The 20,186-nt window shown below is 39.3% G+C and overlaps 1 protein-coding gene across 2 annotated transcripts in view; it reads left to right on the plus strand.

Annotated features, from left to right (window-relative positions):
- LOC105422559 (uncharacterized) overlaps nt 1-20,186 on the plus strand; it is a 56,707-nt gene that overhangs the window by 14,930 nt on the left and 21,591 nt on the right. The window lies entirely within an intron of this gene.

Below are 20,186 nucleotides of genomic sequence, written 5' to 3' on the forward strand. Positions count from 1 at the left end.
GTTTCTAATTTTTTATGTTAAATTATTATATTATCTATGTTAACTGTAAATTTATGTAGAACTAATGACTCCCGACAGGAAGAAACGTTAAATTCGCAACAATTAGAGATTAATTAAGAGATAATATGTTTTTAAAAATGTATGCACGCTAAATCTCCAATATTTAATTTATAATACAATGGTTTATTTAATGAAACAATCAGCGTTTCTACCAAATTTTACCAAACTTTAAATTCAAAATGCCGAGTTACGTTTGTCGCGGGATATTACGTGTACTCTTCCGATTTTCGAAATTCCGACATTTACAACAATGCGGAGTGTACAAACGCAAAATCTCGTGCATCTCGAAGATCTTATCCTCGACAAGATGTCCGAGGTTTATTCTTAGTTGTTGCGGTTACGGGGATCCCGTTACTTGTAATGCGCCCTATCTTTTCGGCCGTTCTTTCTCTGCTACCGCTGCATTTTCGCCGAAAGTATTGGCCCCGTGAAAGCGCTCGTCGAAGCGTTAAGTGATGCAAAATACAAAAAGGTTCATTCAGGAAACGAGGGCTAGAACAGCATGCGCTTCAAAAGGGCGAGAACGACCTGGACGAGATACTCTAAGTAGCCGCCTCGCACCGCAGGCGTCAGCCGTCAAGGGTCGTCTAGAGATTGGATCTCCCTCGGAGAGTTTACATCGTTTCCTTACTGAAAAAACCGCAAAAATGTCAATAATCGCAGCTGGATTCCAATGATTGCTCCGACCGAAAATATCTTCTTTTTTTCCTTGGCGCTGGTCTGGCTTTCGATTATTATACAAAATATTAGAACACGAGAAAATTAATTGGCAATGCGTGTCTCTGTAATTTCATGAATAACTTATTATGTTATTATTATTGTTAAAAATCTGTATTGTAAAAGAAAATTAAAGCAAAGAACGATTCCTGAATTATCTGAAAAAAATTTATCAATATTATTTTTGAAAATCTTGAATAACGAGAAATTTTTTCAATATTAAATTCTAATATAAACTTTATTGTATATATTTATGCTTACTGAAACTTGTACAGATACAATCTTTTTACATTATTAAATATTACTTAAAGAAAAAAATATTTATATTCAAAGCATTCATTATTAATATTCTAAGATACCGCGAAACGGATGCAAATTTATATATTTTATACCGCAGCAAATGGTTTTGCACATTATTTGTCATTGAAACGTTGTTCATTAGTTCTGACCAGTTTTCGACATGACAAGAAAATATTTTAAGAATCATGCAAATCGATGACTACTTCATGGCCGATCGCAAATCGCGGACGGATTTCGTTGCCGTTTCTGACGACGATGACGACGACGACGACGACGACGACGACGACGACGACGACGACGACGACGACGATAACGGCGTCGCGGTTATCCGGATGGAAACCGGTTTGATTTCGAGCTCGCCATCGTAAGACGCGTGTAAGACGCCTGCTCAATTATTCCACCGTAAATCTGAGCAGCAACGAATCCCACCGCTGAACGAGCGAGGTGATCCTGGATTCAGGAGTCAAGAAGTCGTTCTGGTTGATTTAGCGAGAACCGCCGATAATTGAATATCTAGATAAGAACTAGATGATAGTTATCGTTGCGCATGCATGCGTTTATTTACTTTTGCAGCAATGTCCGAAACATTGTCTCGTTAAACGACAGATATGGCGAAATGGTCGCCATTACGAGCGAGCGCCTTCATTCACATTGCTGCTTTTTGTACAGCTTCATTTGTATAGCTTCAAAAATGAGAAACTGAGTTCTCGAAACGCTCAATCGGAAAATGTGGATCCAGCTTTTTAATTCATCCAATGTCCACAATATGTGTCTGGTGCCATTTATAGAAATTGCAAAAATGTTTTCATTGCGGGCATGGCTTACTCCTATCAAAAGGAATCATTACCCGGCTAAACTCTAAACGAATATCGTTACATATCGCTTTATAGTTCTTTTTGAACGAAAGAAAATATTTTCTATGCATGAAAAAGATCGTATGAAAATAAGACGAGAAAAAGATTGATAGTAAATAACGTACAAGATAAAGAACTTTAAATAATCTGCTTAAAGATTGTCGTGATACCTGTATTATTTTTTTTTTCTTTGTATCCCTTATCTTTGATAAATAATCTAAAATAAAATATGTTTACGAGGTTAATAAATATAGTTACCATTGATTATTATTTATTATTTATAATTTTGTGGAGTATATTTTATTTCTATTTGTAATTTTGATAATATATATAAAAATCGCTGAAGATAAAAATATTATTTATGACAGCTATAAAATTTATATGTTCCGGATAAGACAATTTTGGCAATGACGATCTATGCTTACATTAGTTAAGTCCTTCAAATATTTTTACGCTTTTTATTTTTTCTAGATAAAACAGGGGAGGATCTTCAACTTTTGAGATCTATATAGAGATTTCGCTAAACTAAACGCGGACGCACGCATACACATCTCGCTCAAAGTCACGAGTCACGCTAATCTATGAATGAAATTTAAAACTACGAGCGGATCCACTGAATGATCCGAGATAAGTGACATAGATTTTCCCGCATCTCGATAACGCCTTTTAACGAAATCTCTTAGCGCGACTTAGCTGAATCACCTGATCGTGAAGGGCACTCCGGCACCTCGAGCAGGAAATATAAATTAATTCGGGCCGTTTTGAGGGGCGAAAATCGTGACGTAGTAGAGGGTGGGCATCCATTCAAGTTCCATTCATTCGTTCTAGCAGGACTATAAATCCTACGTTCTGAGATTCATTGTCCAGTTCGACGATCCCTTCGTGAGAACCGGACGTATGGGCACTTTTCTCGCGTATCTATTTAATCCTTCGCGCACTTGCTTCGGCGATAAAATATAACGTATCTGACTACAAAACATAATAATAGTACGAATAATAGTACGAATTACTACATATTCACATGCCGAGAAAGATAACCCAAGTTATCTAAGGAATATCTATACAAAATATCTTTTAAAGTTGATATTTCTTAAATTTTTAACTAAAAAAAACTTTATATAATTAAAATATTTAATCGCAATTGCCGTGCATACATTTACAATCCCTTGGTGCGTTTGCCCATGTCGAGTGTTCATCGCATCAATTTCAATTTTATTATATAAAAATACCATCGTCCAAGGATAAAAGGAAGAGAAAGTACATAAGCTTCAGAATTATTATCGCATCAGGAGAGAATCTCTCTTCCGCCCTGATTCGCAGACAAAATCTCGGCATTCTATTAGCGGAGAGCGATCTTAGCCATCTCTCGTACCAATAAACGAGTCGTTTGTCGGTAATTAAGTACGCTGGGAGATAATAGAAGTCCCTGGAGAGGCAATCATGGGGAACCCCCTCGTGAAGACTCCACCGCGCGCAGTCTGTCAAGCTGAAGAACCGTTTCCAGTCGATACCCCGCCCTCCTCCTCGCGCGTTATGATGCACACGTGGCGTAATACGTGCCACAGAGAAAAGGGCCGTTTAATCCTATTGGGAGTGCTAATCTTTGCGCGCAGGAAATTCCCCTCCCACTCTGCCAAAACCTCATAAACCCACTACGTACTGTAACAATGGTCGGATCGCGCTACCGATCGTGAAAATAGGCCGTACGATATGTCAGTTCGCGGCTCGCCCTATCGCCATTTTCACAGTCGCCAATTTGTCGCCATGGAAAGAAAATTTCGCACAAGTGACTCTCTACGGTGCAATTATGGAAGATCTTTTATTATAATTCCCATAATTCCCATAATTTATTTTTTCTCTTTTGCACGAGATTGCCGATATAATAAATTATCCGAGGCAAAAAATGAAAAATGAATAATGTAAAATTTATTTTAATAGCTGCTGCAGAATATATTCAAATAATATAAAGTTGATATATTTTTGATAAAAAATGCGAACTATTTGTTAGAGTGATTTATTGGAATGATGTCCACCATATATAGGCGTGATGATCGTTACAATCGCTATTTTAATTAATACATCAGTTGTCCGAGGAAAATAAATCGTCACTTATCAAACGCATATCTGAGTTTTAGTTTGGCTTGTGGGCAGTCGTATACGAGAACGAAACGCCCGTGAACGAGCCGAGAGAGAAGCTTCTCTGAACGCGCGATTGGCTTTCTGGCATTTCTCCTCCTCGAACGCAAACGGAGAAACTGTCTTCTCGGTTCTACCTCGATTCCATGGCCTTGTCTCCGGTCTCCTTTTCAAAGACTGTCGGAGACAGGTTGGACAGAAGACGTGTGAGATGGAATCTAATCTAGAGAATAAATGCAGGAAATCATTTCTACATTTGAATCTCTGGTTGAATTCCTTCCAACATAATTTTTGATAATCTTATTGTTTTGTGTGTCTGACAAAAGAGGTGGGGACCATCTACAGAAGAAAGATGTACACTGTACACTCCAAGTTAAAAACCGTTAGAAAATTCAGCTGCCAGGAGATTTGAGGAGATAAACTTATACATTTCGAATTTTCTACATTTCTTCTATCGCTACTGTCGAAGGAAAAAGGAGGAAGCCTCCTGGAGATTATAAATTCCGATTGAGACGAGCTCCGTGTCAAAAGTGCCAAATACCATCACGCTTGTACAATATGACAAGCAGGAAAGTGCAACCTGTTGTCGGTAGACTCGGTCAGCACTCGAAGAAACGCGCCACGAATGTGATCGATTTCAGAGGAATATACGGCGTATATATATATATATATATATATATATATATATATATATATATCTGTTGCGCGCCGTTTGTGTCTTCATTCCCATTTTGATCGAATGAAAGAAAAGAAAAAAAGATCTCGTCCCGTCGGCGGATCGAGCAGCGGCTTCAAAAGGAATCGTCCGCTCGCCTCGAATATTCGTGCCCGTCCGCGTGCTCGTCTCGGTCAGCTTTCGAGAAACGAGGCGACCGGACAGGTTGACGCGCGAGATGGAATCTGCGTCCCTTACGAGGGACGCCCGCAGAATGTATTCTACGTGTCGCCGATGTCAAACGGTTAAAAGGCCCCCGAGACACGCCCGACCCGTGTCGCGATATGTCTATAGCGCGTCGTCCTACGCCGTCGGCGTCACCCAAATTTCTCTGGGAGGACTTTGTAGGAAGAGAATCGTCCCTCTCGACGCACTCGCGTGCTCTTGTTGTTATCACAGACCTCAGATTATAATCGCCACCTCTTCCCGTTATTGTTATAGCGACATAGTTATAGCGAGAAATATTTTTTATAATTATTATTATATATAGATTTGGAGAAACGTGACATTTTCCATGGCCTAAATGGCGTCTAACGCCGCGAAACTACGATGAAAAATGGAGATCCATTGAAATGTCGAACCCGTAAGTTTGTTGACATCGGTCTGTTTTTCGATGCCTATACCTGAGTCAGTCTGTCTCTCTCTTTTGTAGATCAGGATCCTTTTGACAAGTGATCCTGGAGTATTGTGTTAAACTAGAATAATGTATGTGTCGCACCTCGATCGAAGACTCATGTCACCACTGTGTCGCCACGTTTCTTAAGGCGTCTTCCCTATTTATTTATAGCTTTCTCCTTATTTCTGCTGGTGGTGATTCTCGGTCACATAAATAACTCGATAGAAGATGACTTAGGAAGGTCATTACCGAAAAATTTCTCTCTAAATTTCAGTATTTTTCTGATTTACGAAAGAACTAGAAGAGGAAATGAATCGAGATAAATATCGAGATGAATATATTTTCAAATTAGGGAATAGATTAAATATTATTTGCCTAATTATAATTTTAAATATCGAACATGAGATTATGAAAGGATCAAGTGGACCTCAGAACGTATGGTGTCTGAAGATGAAGAAGAGAGACGAGATCCCCTGATAAATACATATGGTGTAAGGAAAAGGTTAAAATGTTATTGTTGAAATCATGAAAATGGTACGCAGGTTATTATTATTCTAAATGTCTTTTGAGATTTTTTTCTACTTTTATCGAAATTATCGAGCTGCATCACATCATATATGATGCTATTCTAAAATTTGACTTTATTCCTTCCTTGATAGTACGTATTTTCACTAGGATTTTAAATTCCCAAAAGGGAAATGTCCTGGTTTCTTTCTTGGACATAACAGGCAGAAAAGAGTCTTCTGTGAAACGAATAACGGTAAACAGCGAGACAACGGTAAACTGCTGTATTGTGACGAAAATTCGATAGATTTCAAAATATCAAAAATTCATAAATCATAAATCATAAATCATAAAGAATAAATATTAATTATTGTTTTGATATCCCAATGGGGATATCAAAATGTTTTTGGTGAAAAGATGGGATTAACCTATCGAGAAATGTGCTCGAATATGTAATTCCTAGAGAAATACTATTTCTACTTATATTTTCATCGTTAATCATATCTATAAAATGCAGTGTCATTTTTTAGAAATCATTAATTTCAGCAATGTATAACGTAACGAATTACAAGCGGACTTAGATATTTATATTTCTAAGATATAATTATTAGTTAGATTTTGACATTTAATTTTATAAAATTCTTGATAAGATTTTTGATAAATAAGAATAGTATTGAAGGATAATATCCTTATGTATATTGCGCACTTGACTTCAAAGATTTAAACATTTTTTCAGTCTTCGTTCAGTTTTACTGAAGCCAAATGTTTGAGAAACACTGTTATGTTATCAATGATCTCTCTATAGATTTATTTTCATATAAAAGTATCGAATGGGATAATACTGAGATGTCGATTATCCAGACAAGTTGATAGATAATAATATACTTGTTATATGGATTATCTGCAGAAACATACAAATGAAAGAGCAATACTCGAAGAGATAATACGAACGATAATAACGAAAATATCGTAGCGATACGAATTTTAAAATACAATAAAAAAATTTATAATTTTTATATTTAGATACCCATGTTCGAAATAATTTTGATATTTTAACGTGACGGCTATTAAAACATTACAACTACTATAAATAAGGAATGTCTCAACAATTTCAACGTCGACAATACCTGTGAAATTATACGAACTTCCCGGGGGAGGAATATTTCTCCTTCAACGCGCGTGCATCTTTAGAGAAATTCGTAGTACATAGAAAAGAAGAAGAAGAAAAAAAAGACGAAGGAAGGGGAGGGTAGTCCGTGTCGGGGCCCGTTCGCCGCGTCAGTCTCTAAACAAACCGCGTTTACTCGTCGATCATCGGGAGCCTGGGTAAACAGCGTTTACAGGGCCCGCACAAACGAAACGCCAAATTGTAACAAACTGATCTATAACTAAATTACACGCTGTACCCGTCCCGTTTCGTCGCCCTACGCGCGCAGCTATATAAACACGTCAGCGCGCCGCATTGTGTCCGACTCCCGAATACGGAGATCGAAGCTGCCCATTGTTGGCTCCTCGCAGCGTTGAGAACGCGATCGCGTCCCATTCTGTAGACGCGCGTCCCGCACTTGCGTGCGTGTGTGCGTGCGTGCGTGCGTGCGTGCGTGCGTGCGTGCGTGCGTGCGTGCGTGCGTGCGTGCGTGCGTGCGTGCGTGCGTGCGTGCGTGCGTGCGTGCGTGCGTGCGTGCGTGCGTGCGTGCGTGCGTGCGTGCGTGCGTGCGTGCGTGCGTGCGTGCGTGTGTGCGAACCCCGACGGCGAAAGCTCGGCAATTTCGTCGATTTTCGAGCATGCGCCGCGCAGTCGATGATTTCCACGAGATATCGTTTTCTTCGGCTATCTCTTCTTCCACTTTTTTCTCTTTTCCTTTTTCTACGAGCACAGAATCACGAGTCACTGTTTTTTCGCAACGTAACGTAATCTTTTTAACACAAATCATTCTATCATGACAGTAGATTTTTCTGTAATTTGTAATCCTTGGAGATTTACGATATATTTTATTTAAAAATTTAAATTTTTCGAATTTTTCGTTGTGATATACCGCAGCACATTTTTCGCTTTAAAGTAGTTGCGCAGAAGATAGAAATTTTTAAGTTTCTATATACAAGTTGAAAAGTCCTTTTAAAAATTCGTTAGACTTTCTTTGACCTGTTATATTCTTTTATCCGTTGTATAAATATGTTCGTGTTTACATTTTGTACAACATTTAAAATGAAATCATGGTATACGTTAAAATACAAACGTTGATAGAAAATTAAATTTAGTGATTATGAAAATGATCAATCATTAATAAAAATAATTGAAAAATAATTAAATGTAAAGATCGACAGCGGCATTCTGTCAGTCGCGAGTGTCAGTGAGTAATGATTGTGGAAGGAAGAGTAAAAATTTCTCTGAGAATTGACTTTTGTTCTTGAAATCGCATAGGCCGACGTGACGCTGCGATGGGATTAAACGGAAGCCCGTCGTTAATCGGTACGTAATCTCAGTTTTAGCTCCCGGCTACGATCCGGTAAAGCACATGTCTGACACTTGGCGAATGCCAAGTGTCGGACTCGTGTTTTAATCTCTCTTTACAAAAACCTGGCTATCAATAGAAAATCTCTCACATTATTGTTTCTCGAGTACTCTTTGGACAATTATACAATTGACATTGACATTTTCATAAAGAGATTTCAGAGAGAGAGAGAGTTGATAATATTCATAATGATATCCTTCATGCGAGTTTGAGTAAAGGAGGATGACAATAATTTTAACGAATTATTTTTCTGAGGGAAATATAACGGAAGTAGCATTTTCGTTTACTTCAAAATAGCTTCTTCAAATAGATCTTGAATACGATTAAATGACCGAAGGGATATACAAAGGGAACGATCAGAAATATGCGGAAAACGACTACATAAAAATCATTCATCGCAGAGACGCGTTCGACAAATAATGAGATTATCGCGTGCGTCTCTGACCAAGTCGGAGGCTCGTTATCCGATCGCAGTTATCCGGTCGAAATTGAGAGTTCGGTAACGAGCTTTACACAGAAATGTGGGCGTACGGTATGTCCGACGATCAAAGGGCCGCGCTATTCACATTCGGTCCACGGATACTTAAAGAATCGTCAACGAGCCCCCTTTAACCCTTAACCAGGAGGTACGCGTTTCTTTTTCCCGGTAGTACGCGTTTTCACCCGAACGGTTATTGTGGCCGTGTATTCGAAAGCATATAGGTATGTATACATGTAAATATATAAGCTATCGGTGATAATCCGAGCGAGATCTCGAGGAATCTTTTGGCACCGCCAATTAGACCCTTCTCGCTCCAGAAAGCGCCAGAGGAGAATCGGAAAGAGACCGAGGAAACGAGAACCGTAAACGAAGGGCCGAAGGTATGTAATACCTAAGGGAGAAAGAGCCGCGCGGCGCTTCTTCTCGCTGTTGACAGTACCGAGAGAGCCCAGTTAACGCGACCTTTAACCAATTCATAGGCTCGGGTTAAGCCAGGATTTGCGGCTTACACTGATGGTGTTTACTACCACTACGGGAGATTTAGCAGTTTCTGCGGCAGACCGGCCCTGGACCGCGCCGTGCCCCTCCGGGCCAAGTAGAGGCAGAGGCAGAGGTACGTGCTTTGCGGAAGCACGACAGACATGACGCCACTTTTCCGTCGCTTGGCCAAATTGTTGGCCGTCGCTGACCGCCGCTTCATGTATCATCAAACATATTATCGACATAAACTCGCTTTTTCTCACTTTTAATACCTTCAGGAAAAAAGGTGGACCGCAGCTGCAGCCTAAAAAAAAAAAATACGGTGCACAAATTGAGACATTTCTTTTTTAACACACCATTTTCAAAAATTGTAGAAATTACACGTTATGCATTCCTTTATTATGATCTATTGATAGCACAATTCGTGTTTAATTCTTAGAAAATTAAAAAAATTAAAATTAAATTAAAATTAAATTAAAATTAAATTAAAATTAAATTAAATTAAATTAAAATTAAAATTAAAAAAAATTTTTTTTTTTAATTCTTAAAAAAATTTTTAAATTTTTAGATCTCTTTCTTTTTCTCTCTATTCTATTGTGTACACTAGGAAGTCCCTAGGGGTTTAACTGTCTAGGATTTGTGGACGTGATATATTGTCATTAAAAGCCTGAAGTATCTCTGAAAAGTCCCCGAAAACTCATGGCGACCGCTGAGACGGCCACAATAGTCTACAATAGTATCCCTTTTCTCGCATGATAGGAAGCTGTAGATTTTATCAACAACTAATGAGAGCTGTCAAACAGGCCGGGTTAAAATTTATTTTAAATTGCCCCGTTTCGGACCATCGAGTTATGATCGACCCGCGCGTAATACAGACAGTGTGTTCCGTAATACCGAGTGATAACGGAATACGGTCGACGACCGGCCATCCGATGAAAGGCATCGACGAGGTTAATTGGAAGCCTGGGAGAATTATAATGGCGACGATGACGCACGAACGGATACCGATAATTCGTTATGTTACGAACATTTCATAATGGTGCCGGACCGTATCTAATAGCCGGGATCCGCGTGAGTTCCCGCGTGTGCGTTGTCCTTTCACTTCTTCCCGACGAGATTCTTCTCTCCCGACGAGCAAGGGTACATCGCCTGGCCGTAAAAATATACCGCTATTCCGTGAAAGACCTACCGATTGCCCTTTTATCGCCGATTGTTAGTCGCACCGTTAGTCGCGCGAGTCATACTTTGAATATCCTGCGCATATGGGATTGGAAGATCTCGGGATTTTTTGATCCCAAGATTACAACATTGTGATTAAGTACTCGTAGATAGTTTTTCACGCGCGAGGAAGCATGCCTCATGCGCAACGAACATGGGGGCAACGTTAACTGCAGCCAGCGCGACGGAATAATGCTCGTAATTATTTAATTTATCGGCTCAATTTGACTTGGCTAATAAATCAATGTTACTTTAGGATTAAATAATTTTCAGATTGTCATATTAAAGCGCATCCTTTACACAATATGCAGAATATATAATTAATCATGATGTAAGTCGTGTATTATTATCGACTTAGATAAGAGTGGATAATAAGTCGATAACACTTTGTACACTCCCGTATCGTATAACGCGATATTTTATGATATCCTTACGGTATTTTAGCGGAGCCGCCATGCGCCGCTCAGGCAATATTATAACAGGGCGAAATTTCCGACGAAAGTTCCCGGTGTAGATGTAATGCTGAAGCGACATAGAGAAGAGATATGCATGGGAGTGCAATCTTTCATCGACATCATTACCCAACGTCCATTAGGGCTCTCACAAAGCAGCCTCGTGCTATCGTGCTCAAAGCCTTTGTGCATTCTATATATCTACCTATCTACGTGCGGTAAGTTTTCTCGAAATTCACGGAACTGAAAGCTCCGTGCCACCCCATCTCGCTTTCTCTTCTTCCTCTCGCGCCTTTCCGGGGAGAGCTCGGCGCGACACGGGTCTCGCAGCGTGCGCTGTTAATAACTATATACCTTCATATATACATGCTTTGTACATGCACAAATATTTATTTCATGTCGTAACGACAGTGGCACGCAACGAAGAAAAATACGAGCGCTCGCGCTCGCTCACAAAAGAGACGACCTCGTTGGGCACAGATAAATATCGCGCACGTAATTTACGACAAGCGTCTTAAAAAGAGGGAAAAATTACCTCGCAATTAATACGAGAGTTTCACTTCTGTCCTAATTAAACGTTAGAAAACTGCCTGTAAAACTGCCTGTAAAACTGTCTGTCGCATAGTTTTCTATATTCAGAAAGGATTGAAGGCTCTTTTTAACATGTGTGTGTATTGCAGCGTGCATGTATTAATAAAATTATTACATTTATTTACGAAACTTTACAATTTCGATTTAAATAAAATTTCCAAAAATCTCGAAATTCTCTTCCTTTACTTCGTGGGAAATTTTCGCATTTGAAGAATAATAATAATAATATTTACACCGTTTCTCTCTTTCTAGTTCTCCATTGATTTTAACGTTTTGATATCGAACAATTTTTATCCGAGCTTTCCCTCGCCCTCGGGTTTATCCACAGCGGCGGCGGCAATGGCAACGTAAATGCGTCGGAACGCGCCGAAGAAAAATATTCCCGTGCTGTGGAAGGCAGCTCGAGCGCATGAGGCACACGCACGAGAGGGCCGCGCCTCTAATGCGCGCTCTTCTCGCCCCCATCGGCATACCTGTCGGTCGCCGTGGCGTGGTAAATATGTGGCCGGGCCTGCGGCACATATGTATCCGCACATAGCAGCCCAGTTGGGCCTCTAATGATGATCTACGGTTAGCTACCGCGCACAGCTTCTATAAACCTCCTAATTTCTCCTCTATAAATTCGTCGACGAGAGGGGGAAACACCCGCTTGCTCGCCCTTTCTTCCCCTGCCCGCTCGCGTTCCTCTTGATCTTCTTCTTTTCTCCCCACCGAGAGTCCCGAGGGGGCCCAACGACGACGGGCCCCTTACCGGCCACGGTCTTTCCCATCGAGACCCGTCGTAAATACCCGACTGTATTTAATATTTCGCGAGTCTGTGTGACGCGTATCGTTTATTATCGACCGCCGCTCCCGTGGACCCCGCGAAGAACAGTGGGGGCGGGAGGACAAGAAGAGAATGATCCTACAAGAGAACGAAAGCGCGAAACGAAAAGGAAAAAAGAAGAGGATCCTTCCTCAGACGAATCTGTGCTCCCGCGCGAACCGAGAGATACGACAAAGGCGAGCGTGAGACTCGCGCGTTTTTTTTTTTTTTTTTTTTTTTTTATACTCGCCAGCTGAGAAAACACTGTTCAAAATGTCTGTCGACGTTTTCATTTTTGCCCCTTCGATTTATCTCGCAATCGTCGAGCGGATCGCAGACACCGTCGGAGATGCGGCGTTACACCGAACGGTCGTAAAATGACGCGATTCGCCGTCGGAGATGCGAAGGCGTCACGAAGATTTTAAACGCGAAGAGGCGTTTTAGAGAAGCGTTGCATCCGCAAGCGTGCGTATGAACGCGGCATTAGAATTTAACAAGCACTCACGCGAATCGTGAGTTACACCGGAATGTTGCGTAGATACACGATCGGTTGAATATGTTATAAAAATATCGACGTTATGATTCACCCTCCCCCCCCCGCCCCCCGTATCCCGTTTGCGATTGTACTCCCGTAAAATTGCCCGCCCGCTGACGGTGTTCATTCGATATCGGCGGCGGGCGAGCTGTCGTGGGTAATTTCGATAAATAATCGCGTGTCTCTCGCATTTACGCGTTTGCAAAAGGTATGAAGTTATGCGACGTCGTACAATTTGTAGCCAGCGTAGATATTGTCAGAAGGCGTAATATCTCGCGCGGCAACGCATTCCACAGATAAACCTTGGTTGGTATCGTTGAGCTACGTCACAATGCAGACATCAACGTAAAATTTCTGTTCGAAAATACCCTTGAATTAGACTATATTTGATCAAATGGATGAAATGGAGAAAACTAACTGAATAATTGAGAGACAAGAAAAGTATCCCTTTTATTTTTTTCTACTATCTACTATTCGAAATGCCAGAAAAAGATATTTAACTCAGATCAGAAATGATTAAACAGTGAAATGATATTTGATTGATCTTTTATTTTTAGATATTTTTATCTTTATTATTTTATACCTTTATTTTCTTGTGATTAATTCTTAACATGACACCAAGCATTCTAATATAGTACAAGTTTATTGGGAACATCTGGAAATTAATTCGACTAATACCTCTGGAATTTGGAATGCACAAGGTGAGATGAATAACAAAAAAATGCGTGCATCAGTAAACCGGTTGTGCGAATGCTATTGGAATTTGAGTGAAAATAATGAATCTAAGATAAATGATGCGGAACAAATTTACAAAAATGCCCACCTCTTTGCTGTTAATATATTTCTTAATTTTTCGTTTGATATCTCGCAATTCTTTTATTGATCATTAATTCCAATATACTGCATTTATATCTGGATTTATGGAAATTTCTAAGTTTCTAACGAATTGACAAATAACTATCGCTATCTGTCACTATTACTTTAGATTTAAATCTTATAAATTATGCTCGTAAATATTAATATGTATATTCTGTTATTAGTATAGATATTAATTAATTTATTAATTGTCGATACTTTTAGTGAACTTTAGAATTTTAGAAGCTATTTAGGAGTTATTCTATATTCATAATTTCATTTTAAAATGTTTCCATTCATTCCAAAATTCAAAATAATTAATCAATCCCTACCTTACTACATAAATACAAATTATTTTTATTTATTTAAAGAAGAGCAACAAAGAAAAAATATTTTTTTGTGATTAAATAAAAAGTAAAACAATATAATTGTATTATTAAAATGAGAATCTGTGTGTGAAAAGCGTTGCGCCGATCAGACCGGAATCAACGTACTTATTACAGCGAAAGATTTATCAGTTTATTTGTAAAATAATTAAGAACGAGAGGATCGTTACAGCGTTAAACTATGCGTAAAACTTGGCACGCGATAAAGTAGGACGATGCATTATTTATCTTGTGTAATTTCCTACTTCCTCCAATATACAGGGTGTGCCCGTTTCGTAAGGCGCTGGATATGCTGTTTAGACGGCAGAGGATTGCGAGTTGAGATGCCGACAAAGTACGATCCCGGCGGTACAGGAGAAATCGAAGGGCGGATAGGAAAGCCTGGAGGAGGGAAAACATCAGGGCGGAGCTTGAACACGGGAGGAGGAATAAAACGCGCAAACTCGCAACGAGCGCCTCTCTTTCTCCCCGCTGCGTCCTTCTTCCTCTTGTCTTTCCTCTCCTTCCCTTTCCGCCGCTTCTCCCTTCGAACGAGTCACCCCATTCCGGTTTTCCTCTTTTTCACTTTTTATATGGATTTTTTTTTAGCCGTACGCGGCCCTTCTCCCTCTCGTTCGTCGAGTGCCTTGCGCAAACTTGCTGCACGAGCCCTCCTCATTTCTCCTCGCTCTCGGTCTCGGTCCTTTTTCTCTTTCTATTTTTTTTTTTTTTCCTTTCCCTCATGAGTGCTACAATTCAGTGGTTTTAATGTCTCGTCTATTTTTACTCCGTTAAAAGTGATCATCATCAAGATTCTTACGTTGCTCCGCTTTTCTTGAATTGTCCCTTTGTTATTGTATCGTACTTCTCTTCAAAATTCACTCCGCGAATATCACAAACATCTGTCATTTGTTTTTCCAAGAGATATTACAATTTCTTTATAAGTAAAATCGCGTTCAATAATATTTCACGCATTGCAAAATCTTTCGGACGTGTCAAGTGTTATCAACATTATTAGGACATAATATATTAGTTAAACTATTAAATTTTCTTAAGCACATATTTTTAAAATGTCTTATAATTTTATAAAAATATAAATATACTTTTCGCTCCAAAATTTTTTTCATTTATACTTGCCTTTCGATCCTTTTGTGTGCAGTGTATGTGTATTTGCGCGTATACACTTGCTATGTATTGTCAAAATTGGACGCTTAGATTATGTATGCATGAGATCGCACTGAGATATTCGACAAATAACCCGAGGGCAGCAGCGGAAGCGAAGACACTTTAATAATGCCGATTCCGTCCGACTTATGGCGTGCAAATCGAAGCCCCTGCGACTTTCCACGATCGCTTTGCTATACGTTCCGACTTCCCTCAAACCGGTTGTCGTCCGTAGGAAGTTTCTTTGTTAACTTCTCTTTCCTCTCAATTTATCCGGCCCCGATAACGAGTCACGCTCGTGCCACGCAATGGCGGCCGCTATTCGCGTATGGAAACGGAGACTGCTCGCTGAGTCACATGCGGTTTTTGCCCTCCCCGGTGCAGACCTCTTAATCCGCGAATTGATTAACTTTCAATGTGTTTGAAACTGTCAAAATATATACACACGTGTGCAGGGAATAGCGTGCACTTACCACATTCGGCGATTAAACTTTGAATAATATTTGAAAGACGTGTCTGTACTCGCTTGTGTAATCAATCGCAAGATTTAAATTTCCAAAGAAGATAAAGAATCAATTTAAATATAATTCAATTCATTCGATTGGATTATAAAAATTACAATTGAGTAATATTATTAGAAAATAATTCACATTGCGACTGCTTAGAATTTAGAAGCCTTAAAGACTATAAGAGTTTCCTTACTTTTTGTATATTTAATACATTGCTCTTGACATCTTTATAAATAACTTGATTAAGAAATTATATCGTGGATATTTAATGGATATGTAAAATGAATAATTGAATAGATCATATGAATGGAATTATTCTAGACTGAATTTTCGTAGCCTGGAGATAACTGATCTTTCTCGAACTCTCCCTAACAAATGCTAAATCAATTATAATAGTCAATTTTTACCTGACACGTCGGAAAGCAGAAATGATTTAACATTCGTAAACGGTCGCGCCGCGCGTTGAAATAAAAAAGTTACATTTAACAGGCCGTCGGAGATTAATGTTACGACTACCTTGAGGAAGGTTACTGAAATCACAGCCGTCAGCTCTTTTCAATCCAATTAACATGAGAGGATTATTTTGGAAACACCGGCTGTGGCGACATATTAGAGTACCGCGATCGTCCTTTGCAGCGAAAGGATTAACCCATAAACGAGCGTAATGACTCGAGCACTTTTAAAGAATGCGAAATCGTCCTCGAATGTCGTTTAATCGCTGGACAATCGCGCCCACCCTCACTTCGCGAGGGGAGGGATGTCAAAGTTTTTCCGGTAGTATTCGCGTTTCACCGAAATCGTCTCGACGGCGACGACGCTAATCGGCTTTCGCGAGCTTTGAGGTGTTTAACGTCGTCGGTACGATTTTTGCGGAAGTAACACCGATAAACCAGCGAAATCGAATATCGATCGCGCCATCTAATCATGAGGATCGCGTACGCGAAGAACCTATCGATCATGGATTTTTGCGCGACTAGTATAACGTTTCGATGATGAAGTATGAAAAATGATAAGATATGCCGAATGCATATCTCACTGAGAAAAAAATTAAACATTACTTTATTTATTTCGTTCTTAGCTTCATTTTATATAGAGAAAAAAAAATATTATTGGGAAATATTTTTACGAAGGAATTATATTGTATTACACTCGTATTGAAATAATATTTAATAATGATTTATTCCTCTTTTATATAAAATTATTCTGTGAAAAACTAATTGTAAACCGTTTAACTCTTTTCAAGTTGGAAAATATTTTTGGAGGCTAAGGATTAAGAATTGAGAGTTTTCTGATTACTTTTAACTTTAAATAAAAAAATGAGCGAACGGGTTATCTATTTTTTTTTTTTAGATTTAGATGTATTATTTTCTAGATAAGAAATAAAGATAATCATAAAGATTATCGCGATACGTATATGATCTTCGAGATTTTAATTATTAAGACAATAGAAGATTATGTATAAATCATGCTAGTAATCTGTAAACATAGGGATTCACTTTGAAATGGAATTCACTTCATTCGCTCGTTTGATCAAACTGATGCGTATTTCCCGTCATCTGGACATCCAGATAGTAGCGCCAATGGCATGTGTAGACCCGCCATGAGACCGGAGGCTTGCGTAATCGCACGATAAGCCCTGTATACAAGTTGGAATTGCGCATACGTTTATATAATTCAGGTCGGGAACTTAAATCAAATTCCGCGATTCCTTAGATTTCTCTCGCGGCGCGAATTCATTGTTCCCTATAATATCTTAGCGTTAGAAACTGCTTATATTATAACTCTGTCCGAAATACACGATATGGGATTAACGTGGAATAAGTTATTGGCACTGGATGCTAAAGAAACTGGATTCTAAATGGTATTATTCGTGGAAGTGAGTACAAACATCGATGCGAATCCACTAATCCATTTTCAGCAGAGTTAAAAGCACTTTTGGTAAATGCTGCAAGCTTTCGTAACCGATGCATGATACACAGCCGAGTGCACTAATGGTGTCCCGCATTCGCGATGCCCTCATGACAACTGTAACATAATCAATAACGCGATTAAGCGATTATTCTGCTGAAATAATTGTCGTTCCTTCGAATTGTCATTTCACTTACAATTCCGCGCCGATTTCAATCTTATCGATACCCTTTAAAATTGTTAGAACAAATCGCTAACTCCCTCCCTCCCCTCCCCCCCTCCTTCCTCTCCCCCCTCTAATCTAAAGGACTGACAACGGACGCGAAAGTACAACAAAAGTTGTTTTCCGCCGGCGTCAACCGATAGATAGCATACGCCTATTCACGCCGGGGGTAGGAGGATGTGACTCCCCGATGGCGCGGGGTTGCTTATCGGACGGGTCGCAACCCGTTTTTCTCTTGCTCGACGTAACGCGAGTATTTCGGAATTATCGCGAGGCTGTTGTCGCTTAGATTACGAACGAGCGCGCGATTCGCACACGCGAGCGGCACATGTGCGAGCAGCAGCCGCACGCGCGCGTCATTCGCGCGTCGTACACTCGTTGCACGCTGGAAGTTCACTATCTCTCACTCAATTTAAGCCTCATCCGCCGTAAGCGGATCGGCCAAGCTGGCCTTTTAACGTCGGATAGTCTCGCTTCTCGCGGCTGCGCGGCATATAGCAAACGCCTATAACAAACATTATCCGCCATAATGCCCCCGTGTAAACATACCTACCTACGTGGCGCATCGGCCTCTCGGCTCCTCTCCCCGTAGCACCCTCTTCCCCCCTCTTCACCCCTCTTTCGACTGAATAAAAAACGCGTCTCGAAGTTTATTTAAGCGTTTAGCACCGAGTTAAGTTTCATGCGGCTAAACCGACTTTCCGACACGCGTTTCTCCACTCCGCCGCGGACTGTTACTTCCGGTTTAGCACGTGACACGCTGGCTGTCGAGTCGCAGGATCGCGACACCAATGCGCATATTTTTTTTTTTATCGTGTTTGCGACAATTAGACCAATCGAGTCAACGATCGTATTTTCATTATCTCCTGTACGTGCTCGTTACAAAGTTGATTTATGTTAGTTAATACACTTTCGTTCCTCTCATTAACAAGCTTTCATAAATAATCTACTCGTGCGAATCACGATTATTACGAGTGGTTCATATGCTTGCTATTCACCTGAGCTTCGGAGAAGAAACGAAAAGTAACGGGATCTTTTCAAAATTTTCTATTCGCAGATTCCGTTTAAGGTTTCGAAACGGACTTGTCATTCGTACGTCCCTCCCCCCACCATCAACCAACTCCAGTTTTCAAAAAGGATCTAATATTTGGCATCAGGTATAAAGATGTGCTAAACTGTGAACAGTAAAATCGAACTGGTAGAGTCACTTCGATATATCAGAATACATCGGACGCAGTTTTAAATCAGAGCGCGCATTAATAAGTACAGTGCAGAATTTCGATAAAGATTAGGCTGTAAATTTCTGTAAAGATCACACGTATGTGCATGTGTTATATATGTTGTGATTCGTTAATAGTGTGAATGGGTAGATTTGTTGGAAATCGCATTCGTTGTTTCTCGCGCCATTTCGCGCCAGTGAAATGGTATTTCGATGCATTGTGAATTTCAAATCATAAAGAGCACGCAGTTTGACGCTAGCTTTAAATATCGTGAAAACTAAAGTATATTGTGAACCGTGAGAGTTGAAATGATTTATCGATAGTCAATCATAATAGATTTTATTCTACCACAAATCGTCCGAAACTATTGTTCATTAGTACCTACATTCGTCACAATGGTCGAGAACTACCTGAATGTTAATTGTTGTAGTCTTTTATTTTCTCTCTTGAATTGACTATCTTGTTTTTGTATCAAAAGACACCTTTTAACACATTTGGCAAAAAAGGAAAAAAGAAGATAAGATCTACGAAATGATTTTCTAAAGCGATATATTAATGCTTTTGTTGAATTATTAAATTTAAAATATCAAGTGCAAAATATTGAACTTGCATTGAGCAAATGAACTTATACATAGAATACTTGTTTCTCTTTTACGAACAGCGTTAAAATATTCTTCTGTAATGATATAAATGAATGTTTAGTTAAATGGGAAATAAAACAAAATTCTGTTGTTTTATTTTCGGGATTGAATTATATTTTAATAAATGTTATATTGATTATTTTAACAGATTTTTTTTTATATATTGCATATTTTATATATTGCATATTTCTAAAGATGGAAATATGTATAGCGAACAAACAATGTAGAATTTATTTGAAATTATTTTTTATATTTATTATGCATTTTATGAGTCTGTATAATATACATTTTATTTTTATAAATTCGTATTCACTGTTTATTCGT

Source organism: Pogonomyrmex barbatus, unplaced genomic scaffold, assembly GCF_055798465.1.
Source record: "Pogonomyrmex barbatus isolate J1 unplaced genomic scaffold, ASM5579846v1 scaffold3, whole genome shotgun sequence".
In the NCBI taxonomy this organism is placed as follows: Eukaryota; Metazoa; Arthropoda; class Insecta; order Hymenoptera; family Formicidae; genus Pogonomyrmex; species Pogonomyrmex barbatus.